General features: G+C 60.6%; 1 long non-coding RNA gene across 2 annotated transcripts; it reads left to right on the top strand.

The window, feature by feature from the left end:
- Positions 1-200: 200 nt before the first annotated feature.
- On the top strand, positions 201-7,090 carry LOC144954192 (uncharacterized). 2 transcript variants are annotated; one of them, XR_013641086.1, is made up of 5 exons: positions 201-309; positions 2,844-2,894; positions 4,412-4,514; positions 6,336-6,454; positions 7,075-7,090. It is a non-coding gene; the product is annotated as an uncharacterized LOC144954192 (long non-coding RNA). The 2 variants fall into 2 exon arrangements; XR_013641085.1 differs by lacking the exon at positions 7,075-7,090 and having other exon boundaries at positions 6,336-6,506.
- The last annotated feature ends 2,632 nt before the right edge of the window (positions 7,091-9,722 follow it).

Consider the following 9,722-nt stretch of genomic DNA (forward strand, 5'->3'; position numbering starts at 1 on the left):
TACTGATGATGCTACTGCTGATTATAATGCTACTGATGATGCTACTGCTGATGATGCTGCTGATGCTACTGCTGATGATAATGCTACTGATGATGCTACTGCTGATGATGCTGCTGATGATAATGCTACTGATGATGCTGCTGCTGATGATAATGCTGCTGCTGATACTGCTGATGCTGATGCTGATGATCCCACAGATTGAACAGATCAAAATGTCCAACAAGCTGTACACCAACGATTCAATCTACGTGAGGCGGACACTCCGGATTCCGGATTCACGCTGCCCCGGTGGGACAGACTCACACCCAGGTGAGACGCAGACACCCTGAAGTCCACACGGCCACCCACACACCCACCCACACACCCACACACACACCCACACACCCACACGGCCACCCACACACCCACACCCACACACACGGCCACACACACACCCACACGGCCACCCACACACCCACACACACACCCACACAAACGCCCACACACCCACACACACACCCACACGGCCACCCACACACCCACACACACACCCACACAAACGCCCACACACCCACACACACACCCACACACACCCACACACCCACACACACACCCACACAAACGCCCACACACCCACACGGCCACCCACACACCCACACACGCCCACACACACACCCACACGGCCACCCACACGGCCACCCACACACCCACCCACACACCCACACACCCACCCACACGGCCACCCACATGGCCACCCACACACCCACCCACACGGCCACCCACACACCCACACACGCCCACACACCCACACACACACCCACACGGCCACCCACACACCCACACACACACACGCCCACACACCCACACGGCCACCCACACACCCACACAAACGCCCACACACCCACACGGCCACCCACACACCCACACCCACACACCCACACGGCCACCCACACACCCACCCACACACCCACACAAACGCCCACACACCCACACGGCCACCCACACACCCACACCCACACACCCACACACCCACACACACGCCCACACACACACCCACACGGCCACCCACACACCCACACACACGCCCACACACCCAGACACACACCTACACGGCCACCCACACACACACCTACACACCCACACACCTACACACCCACACACCCACACGACCACCCACACGGCCACCGTAAACCCCACCCACCCACACGGCCACCCACACACCCACCCACACACCCACACACACACCTACACGGCCACCCACACACCCACACACGCCCACACACCCACACACACACCCACACGGCCACCCACACACCCACACACACACACGCCCACACACACACACGGCCACCCACACGGCCACCCACACACCCACACACACGCCCACACACCCACCCACACGGCCACCCACATGGCCACCCACACGGCCACCCACATGGCCACCCACACACCCACACACGCCCACACACCCACACACACACCCACACGGCCACCCACACACCCACACACACACACGCCCACACACACACACGGCCACCCACACGGCCACCCACACACCCACACACACGCCCACACACCCACCCACACGGCCACCCACATGGCCACCCACACACCCACCCACACGGCCACCCACATGGCCACCCACACACCCACACACGCCCACACACCCACACACACACCCACACGGCCACCCACACACCCACACACACACACGGCCACCCACACACCCACCCACACGGCCACCCACACACACACCTACACACCCACACACCTACACACCCACACACCCACACGACCACCCACACGGCCACCGTGAACCCCACCCACACGGCCACCCACACACCCACCCACACACACACCTACACGGCCACCCACACACTCACCTACACACCCACACGGCCACCCACACGGCCACCCACACGGCCACCCACACACCCACCCACACACCCACACACCCACCCACACACCCACACACACACCCACACACCCACCCACACACCCACACGGCCACACACCCACACACCCACACGGCCACACACCCACACACCCACACGGCCACACACCCACCCACCCACACACTCACTCACCCACCCACACACACACACCCATACACCCACATGTCCACCCACCCACACGTCCACCCACCCACGCGTCCACCCACCCACACGTCCACCCACACATACGTCCACCCACACACCCACACACACACCCACCCACACACCCACACCCACCCACACACCCACACACCCACCCACACGGTCATCGTGAACCCCACCCACCCACCCACACGGCCATCGTGAACCCCACCCACCCACACACCCACCCACCCACACGGCCACCGTGAACCCCACCCACCCACACGGTCACCGTGAACCCCACCCACCCACCCACACGGCCATCGTGAACCCCACCCACCCACACGGCCACCGTGAACCCCACCCACCCACACGGCCATCGTGAACCCCACCCACCCACACGGCCACAGTGAACCCCACCCACCCACACGGCCACCGTGAACCCCACCCACCCACACGGCCACAGTGAACCCCACCCACCCACACGGCCACCGTGAACCCCACCCACCCACACGGCCACAGTGAACCCCACCCACCCACACGGCCACAGTGAACCCCACCCACCCACACGGCCATCGTGAACCCCACCCACCCACACGGTCACCGTGAACCCCACCCACCCACACGGCCATCGTGAACCCCACCCACCCACACGGCCACCCTGAACCCCACCCACTCACACGGCCATCGTGAACCCCACCCACCCACACGGCCACCGTGAACCCCACCCACCCACACGGTCATCGTGAACCCCACCCACTCACACGGTCATCGTGAACTTTTTTTCAGAGCATTCGGAAGAGACGTCAAGAGAGTCTTCATGTCACAGTGACAGCAAACGTGAGTGCCTGTGTGTCTGTGTGTCTCTGTGTGTCTGTGTGTGTGTATCTGCGTGTGTGTCTGTGTGTGTGTGTATCTGTGTGTGTGTCTCTGTCTGTGTGTGTGTCTCTCTGTGTGTGTGTGTATCTGTGTGTGCGTGCGCGCCTGTGTGTGTCTGTGTGCGTGTGTGTGTGTGTCTGTGTGCGTGTGTGTGTGTCTCTCTGTGTGTGTCTCTCTGTGTGTGTCTCTATGTGTGTGTGTGTGTATCTGTGTGTGTGTATCTGTGTGTGTGTATCTGTGTGTGTGTGTGTGTCTCTCTGTGTGTGTGTGTCTCTCTGTGTGTGTGTCTGTGTGTGTGTATCTGTGTGTGTGTCTCTCTGTGTGTGTGTGTATCTGTGTGTGTGTATCTGTGTGTGTGTCTCTGTGTGTATCTGTGTGTGTGTGTCTCTGTGTGTGTGTGTGTCTCTGTGTGTATCTGTGTGTACACTTACCGTAGAGCCGTTCTGCCCCATGACCATCGGCTTGTCATCCCTGAGAATCGCCGGCCATCGTGAACCCCACCCACCCACATGGCCACCGTGATGCAATGATAGCCCGAGGAGGTAGACTCATCAGCATCATCATGACGTGGACATTCATATCGGCAGCCAAACACTCTAAAAAGCACGACCAAACTGGACAACCCGGGATAGAACCCACGACCTCCTGTAGACCAGGCGAGGTAGTCAACATCTCCTAGCCACACACAAATATACAGCAGCAGCAGCAGGCATCGTCAGGGTCTGGGATAGAACCCACGACGTCCTGTAGACCAGGCGAGGTAGTCAACATCTCCTAGCCACACACACATATACAGCAGCAGCAGCAGGCATCGTCAGGGTCGGGATAGAACCCACGACCTCCTGCAGACCAGGCGAGGTAGTCAACATCTCCTAGCCACAGTCGGTGCCCTTTTAATGAAATTCGAGGGTGGGGGGGAGGGAAGGGAGGGAGGGTGATCTGTCCTGGAAAAGGTTCATGGACCGAAATGTTGGTGGTGGTGGTGATGGTGGGGGTGGTGGTGGTGGTGGTGGTGATGGTGGTGGTGATGATGTGGTGGTGACGGTGGTGGGGGTGGTGGTGGTGGTCGTGGGGGTGGTGGAGGTGGTGGTGGTCGTGGTGGTGGTGGTGGTCGTGGTGGTGGTGGTGGTGGTCGTGGTGGTGGTGGTGGTGGTGGTCGTGGTGGTGGTGGTGGTGGTGGTGGTCGTGGTGGTGGTGGTCGTGGTGGAGGTGGTCGTGTGGGTGGTGGTCGTGGTGGAGGTGGTCGTGGGGGTGGTGGAGGTGGTCGTGGTGGTGGTGGTCGTGGTGGTGGTGGTCGTGGTCGAGGTGGTCGTGGTGGTGGTGGTCGTGGTGGTGGTGGTCGTGGTGGATGGTGGTCGTGGTGGTAGCTCTAGAAGAGTGACGGGGAGGAGGAGGAGGCTGACCTCACTGACCTCACTGACCTCGCCTGACCTCGCCTGACCTCACCTGACCTCACCTGACCTCACCTGACCCCGTAGGTGAGCCCGTGGACTTGACCTCACAGGATTATCTTTTCCGGCTGGACTCGCGCATCAGGAAATCAAAGCTGGCAGCCAAGAAGATGCAGAGAGACACGGAGAGGTGGGTGAGTGGGTGGGTGAGTGGGTGGGTGGGTGGGTGAGTGAGTGGGTGGGTGAGTGGGTGGGTGGGTGGGTGAGTGGGTGGGTGGGTGAGTGGGTGGGTGAGTGGGTGGGTGAGTGGGTGAGTGGGTGGGTGAGTGGGTCGGTGGGTGGGTGGGTGAGTGGGTGGGTGAGTGGGTGGGTGGGTGGGTGGGTGGGTGAGTGAGTGAGTGGGTGGGTGGGTGGGTGGGTGAGTGAGTGGGTGGGTGGGTGGGTGAGTGGGTGGGTGGGTGGGTGGGTGGGTGAGTGGGTGGGTGGGTAGTGGGTGGGTGGGTAGTGGGTGGGTAGTGGGTGGGTGAGTGGGTGAGTGAATGGGTGGGTGGGTGGGTGAGTGAATGGGTGGGTGGGTGGGTGAGTGAGTGAGTGGGTGGGTGAGTGGGTGAGTGAGTGGGTGGGTGGGTGAGTGGGTGAGTGGGTGGGTGAGTGGGTGAGTGGGTGGGTGGGTGAGTGAGTGAGTGGGTGAGTGGGTGGGTGGGTGAGTGGGTGAGTGGGTGGGTGAGTGGGTGGGTGGGTGAGTGGGTGGGTGGCTGGGTGGGTGGGTGAGTGAATGGGTGGGTGGGTGGGTGAGTGAGTGAGTGAGTGGGTGGGTGAGTGAGTGGGTGGGTGAGTGGGTGAGTGAGTGGGTGGGTGGGTGGGTGAGTGGGTGGGTGGGTGGGTGAGTGGGTGAGTGAGTGGGTGGGTGAGTGGGTGGGTGGGTGAGTGGGTGGGTGGGTGAGTGGGTGAGTGGGTGGGTGGGTGAGTGGGTGGGTGAGTGGGTGAGTGGGTGGGTGAGTGGGTGGGTGGGTGGGTGGGTGAGTGGGTGAGTGGGTGGGTGGGTGGGTGAGTGGGTGGGTGGGTGGGTGGGTGAGTGGGTGAGTGGGTGGGTGAGTGGGTGGGTGGGTGAGTGGGTGAGTGGGTGGGTGGGTGGGTGAGTGGGTGAGTGGGTGGGTGAGTGGGTGAGTGGGTGGGTGAATGGGTGAGTGGGTGAGTGGGTGGGTGAATGGGTGAGTGAATGGGTGAGTGGGTGAGTGAATGGGTGAGTGGGTGAGTGAATGGGTGAGTGGGTGGGTGAATGGGTGAGTGAGTGGGTGAATGGGTGGGTGAGGTGAGTGGTGGGTAGGTGAGTGAGTGAGTGGGTGAGTGACTGAGTGGGTGGCTGGGTGGGTGAGTGGGTGAGTGGGTGGGTGAGTGGGTGGGTGAGTGAGTAGGTGAGTGAGTGGGTGGCTGAGTGGGTGGGTGGGTGGCTGAGTGGGTGGGTGAGTGAGTAGGTGAGTGAGGTGGGTGAGTGTCTGGGTGAGCTGGGTGAGGTGGGTGGGTGAGTGGGTGGGTGAGTGAGTTAGTGGGTGGGTGGGTGAGTGGGTGGGTGAGTGAGTAGGTGAGTGAGGTGGGTGAGTGTCTGGGTGAGCTGGGTGAGGTGGGTGGGTGAGTGGGTGGGTGAGTGAGTGAGTGGGTGGGTGGGTGAGTAGGTGAGTGAGGTGGGTGAGTGTCTGGGTGAGCTGGGTGAGGTGGGTGGGTGAGTGGGTGGGTGAGTGGGTGAGTGGGTGGGTGAGTGGGTGGGTGAGTGGGTGAGTGAGTGGGTGGGTGGGTGAGTGAGTAGGTGAGTGGGTGGGTGAGTGGGTGGGTGAGTGGGTGAGTGGGTGAAGTGGGTGAAGTGGGTGAGTGGGTGGGTGGGTGTGTGAGTGAGTGGGTGGGTGAGTGAGGTGGGTGAGTGTCTGGGTGAGGTGGGTGAGTGAGTGGGTGGTGTCTCTCTCCACGTGTCTCTCTCCTCGTGTCTCTCTCCCCCGTGTCTCTCTCCGTGTCCCAGGTCGGACGGCACGGGCGACTCGGACAACTCAGACTCCACCTACCACGGCACGTAGAAGGACAACCCTCGCCTCCTCCTCCCCCGCCTCGCCCCCCCCGCGGGGACGCTGGGCCGTGCCAGTGAGTGCTGACGGTTGCTGGCCGTCGCACGCCGCCCCCCGCCCCCGCCCCCCCCCCCCCGCCCCCCCCCCCCCGCCCCCCCCCCCCGCCCCCCCCCCCCGCCCCCCGCCCCCCGCCCTTCTCCTCGGCCTGCGGGGCACCTCGACAAAGTTTCTGGCGGCCTTCCCTCGCAACCCTTTGTTACAGCGGGGGAAAAGCACGCGCGCACGCACACACACACGCGTACACACACGCACACACGCGTACACACACACACGCACACACGCACGCACACGCACACACGCACGCGCGTACACACACACACACACGCGCGTACACACACGCACGCACGCACACACACGCGTACACGCGTACGCACACACGCACGCGCGCGCACACACACACACGCACACACGCACACACACGCGTACGCACACACGCACACACGCACACACGCACACACACGCGTACGCACACACGCACACACACACGCACACACACGCACACACGCGCACGCACACGCACACACACACGCGTACGTACACACTCACACACTCTTGTGCATATCGTGTAATTGGCGTGTTTGTGTTGCTGTGCATTATTTATTGCCTTCTGCCTCTATGTTTCTGTTGGTCATTGAGTGTGAGAGAGAGTGTGAGTGTGTGAGAGAGTGTGAGAGAGAGTGTGAGAGTGTGTGTGAGAGAGTGTGTGAGAGAGTGTGAGAGTGTGTGTGAGAGAGTGTGTGAGAGAGTGTGAGAGTGTGTGTGAGAGAGTGAGTGTGTGAGAGAGAGTGAGTGTGTGAGAGAGTGTGAGAGAGTGTGTGTGAGAGAGTGTGTGTGAGAGAGTGAGTGTGTGAGAGAGTGTGAGAGAGTGTGTGTGAGAGAGTGTGAGAGAGTGTGAGAGAGAGAGTGAGTGTGTGAGAGAGTGCGAGAGTGTGAGAGTGTGAGAGAGGGTGTGAGTGTGAGTGAGAGAGAGTGTGTGTGAGAGAGTGTGAGAGAGTGTGAGAGAGTGTGTGTGAGAGGGTGTGAGTGTGAGAGAGTGTGAGAGAGAGAGTGAGTGTGTGAGAGAGTGCGAGAGTGTGAGAGTGTGAGAGAGTGTGAGAGAGGGTGTGAGTGTGAGAGAGTGTGTGTGAGAGAGTGTGAGAGAGTGTGAGAGAGTGTGAGTGAGAGAGAGTGAGTGTGTGAGAGAGTGTGTGTGAGAGAGTGTGAGAGGGTGTGAGTGTGAGAGAGTGTGTGTGTGAGAGAGTGTGTGTGAGAGAGTGTGAGAGAGTGTGAGAGTGAGAGAGTGTGTGTGAGAGAGTGTGAGAGAGTGTGAGTGAGAGAGAGTGAGTGTGTGAGAGAGTGTGTGTGAGAGAGTGTGAGAGAGTGTGAGAGTGAGAGAGTGTGTGAGTGTGAGAGAGTGTGAGAGAGTGTGAGAGAGTGTGTGAGAGAGAGTGTGTGTGAGAGAGAGAGGGTGTGAGAGAGAGAGGGTGTGAGTGAGTGTGTGAGAGTGTGAGAGAGTGTGAGTGTGAGTGTGCGTGTGAGTGTGTGTGTGAGTGTGTGAGTGCGTGTGTGTGCGTGCGAGTGTGTGCGTGCGAGTGTGTGTGCGAGTGTGTGCGTGCGAGTGAGTGTGAGCTAGTATGTGTGTGCGAGTGAGTGTGTGCGAGTGTGTGTGAGCGAGTGTGTGTGTGCGAGTGAGTGTGTGCGTGCGAGTGTGTGCGTGCGAGTGAGTGTGTGCGTGCGAGTGAGTGTGTGCGAGTGAGTGTGTGCGAGTGAGTGTGTGCGAGTGTGTGTGAGCGAGTGTGTGCGTGCGAGTGAGTGTGTGCGAGTGAGTGTGTGCGAGTGAGTGTGTGCGAGTGTGTGTGAGCGAGTGTGTGTGTGCAAGCGAGTGTGTGTGCGAGTGTGTGTGTGTGCGAGTGTGTGTGTGCGAGTGTGTGTGAGCGAGTGTGTGCGTGCGAGTGAGTGTGTGCGAGTGAGTGTGTGCGAGTGAGTGTGTGCGAGTGTGTGTGAGCGAGTGTGTGTGTGCAAGCGAGTGTGTGTGTGCGAGTGCGTGCGAGCGTGTGTGTGTGAGTGAGTGTGTGTGTGAGCGAGTGTGTGTGTGCGAGTGTGTGTGAGTGAGTGTGTGCGTGCGAGTGAGTGTGTGCGAGTGTGTGCGTGCGAGTGAGTGTGAGCGAGTGTGTGTGTGCGAGTGAGTGTGTGCGAGTGAGTGTGAGCGAGTGTGTGTGTGCGAGTGTGTGTGTGCGAGTGAGTGTGAGCGAGTGTGTGTGTGTGCGAGTGTGTGTGTGTGCGAGTGTGTGTGTGTGCGAGTGTGTGTGTGTGCGAGTGTGTGTGTGAGCGAGTGAGTGTGTGCGAGTGTGTCTGTGTGCGAGTGAGTGTGAGCGAGTGAGTGTGTGCGAGTGTGTGTGTGCGTGCGAGTGTGTGCGTGCGAGTGTGTGCGTGCGAGTGTGTGTGTGCGAGTGTGTGCGTGCGAGTGTGTGTGTGCGAGTGAGTGTGAGCTAGTGTGTGTGTGCGAGTGAGTGTGTGCAAGCGAGTGTGTGCGTGCGAGTGTGAGTGTGTGTGTGCGAGTGAGCGAAGTGAGCGAGTGTGAGTGTGTGCAAGCGAGTGTGTGTGTGTGCGAGTGCGTGCGAGCGTGTGTGTGTGTGCAAGCGAGTGTGTGTGTGCGAGTGTGAGTGTGCGTGCGAGTGTGTGCGTGCGAGTGTGTGCGAGTGTGTGCGTGCGAGTGTGTGTGTGTGCAAGCGAGTGTGTGCGTGCGAGTGTGTGTGTGCGAGTGAGTGTGTGCGTGCGAGTGTGTGCGTGCGAGTGTGTGCGAGTGTGAGTGTGCGAGTGTGTGCGTGCGAGTGTGTGTGTGCGAGTGAGTGTGTGCGTGCGAGTGTGTGCGTGCGAGTGTGTGCGAGTGTGAGTGTGCGAGTGAGTGTGAGCGAGTGTGTGTGTGTGCGAGTGAGTGTGTGCGTGCGAGTGTGAGTGGTGTGCGTGCGAGTGAGTGAGCGAGTGTGTGTGTGCGAGTGAGTGTGAGCGAGTGTGTGAGTGTGCGAGTGTGTGCGAGTGTGAGTGTGTGTGTGCGAGTGAGCGAGTGTGAGTGTGTGCAAGCGAGTGTGTGTGTGTGCGAGTGCGTGCGAGCGTGTGTGTGTGTGCAAGCGAGTGTGTGCGTGCGAGTGTGTGTGTGTGCAAGCGAGTGTGTGCGTGCGAGTGTGTGCGAGTGTGTGTGTGCGAGTGTGAGTGTGCGAGTGAGTGTGAGCGAGTGTGTGTGTGTGCAAGCGAGTGTGTGCGTGCGAGTGTGTGCGAGTGTGAGTGTGCGAGTGTGAGTGTGTGCG

Source organism: Lampetra fluviatilis, unplaced genomic scaffold (genome assembly GCF_964198595.1).
Source record: "Lampetra fluviatilis unplaced genomic scaffold, kcLamFluv1.1 SCAFFOLD_940, whole genome shotgun sequence".
NCBI lineage: Eukaryota > Metazoa > Chordata > Hyperoartia > Petromyzontiformes > Petromyzontidae > Lampetra > Lampetra fluviatilis.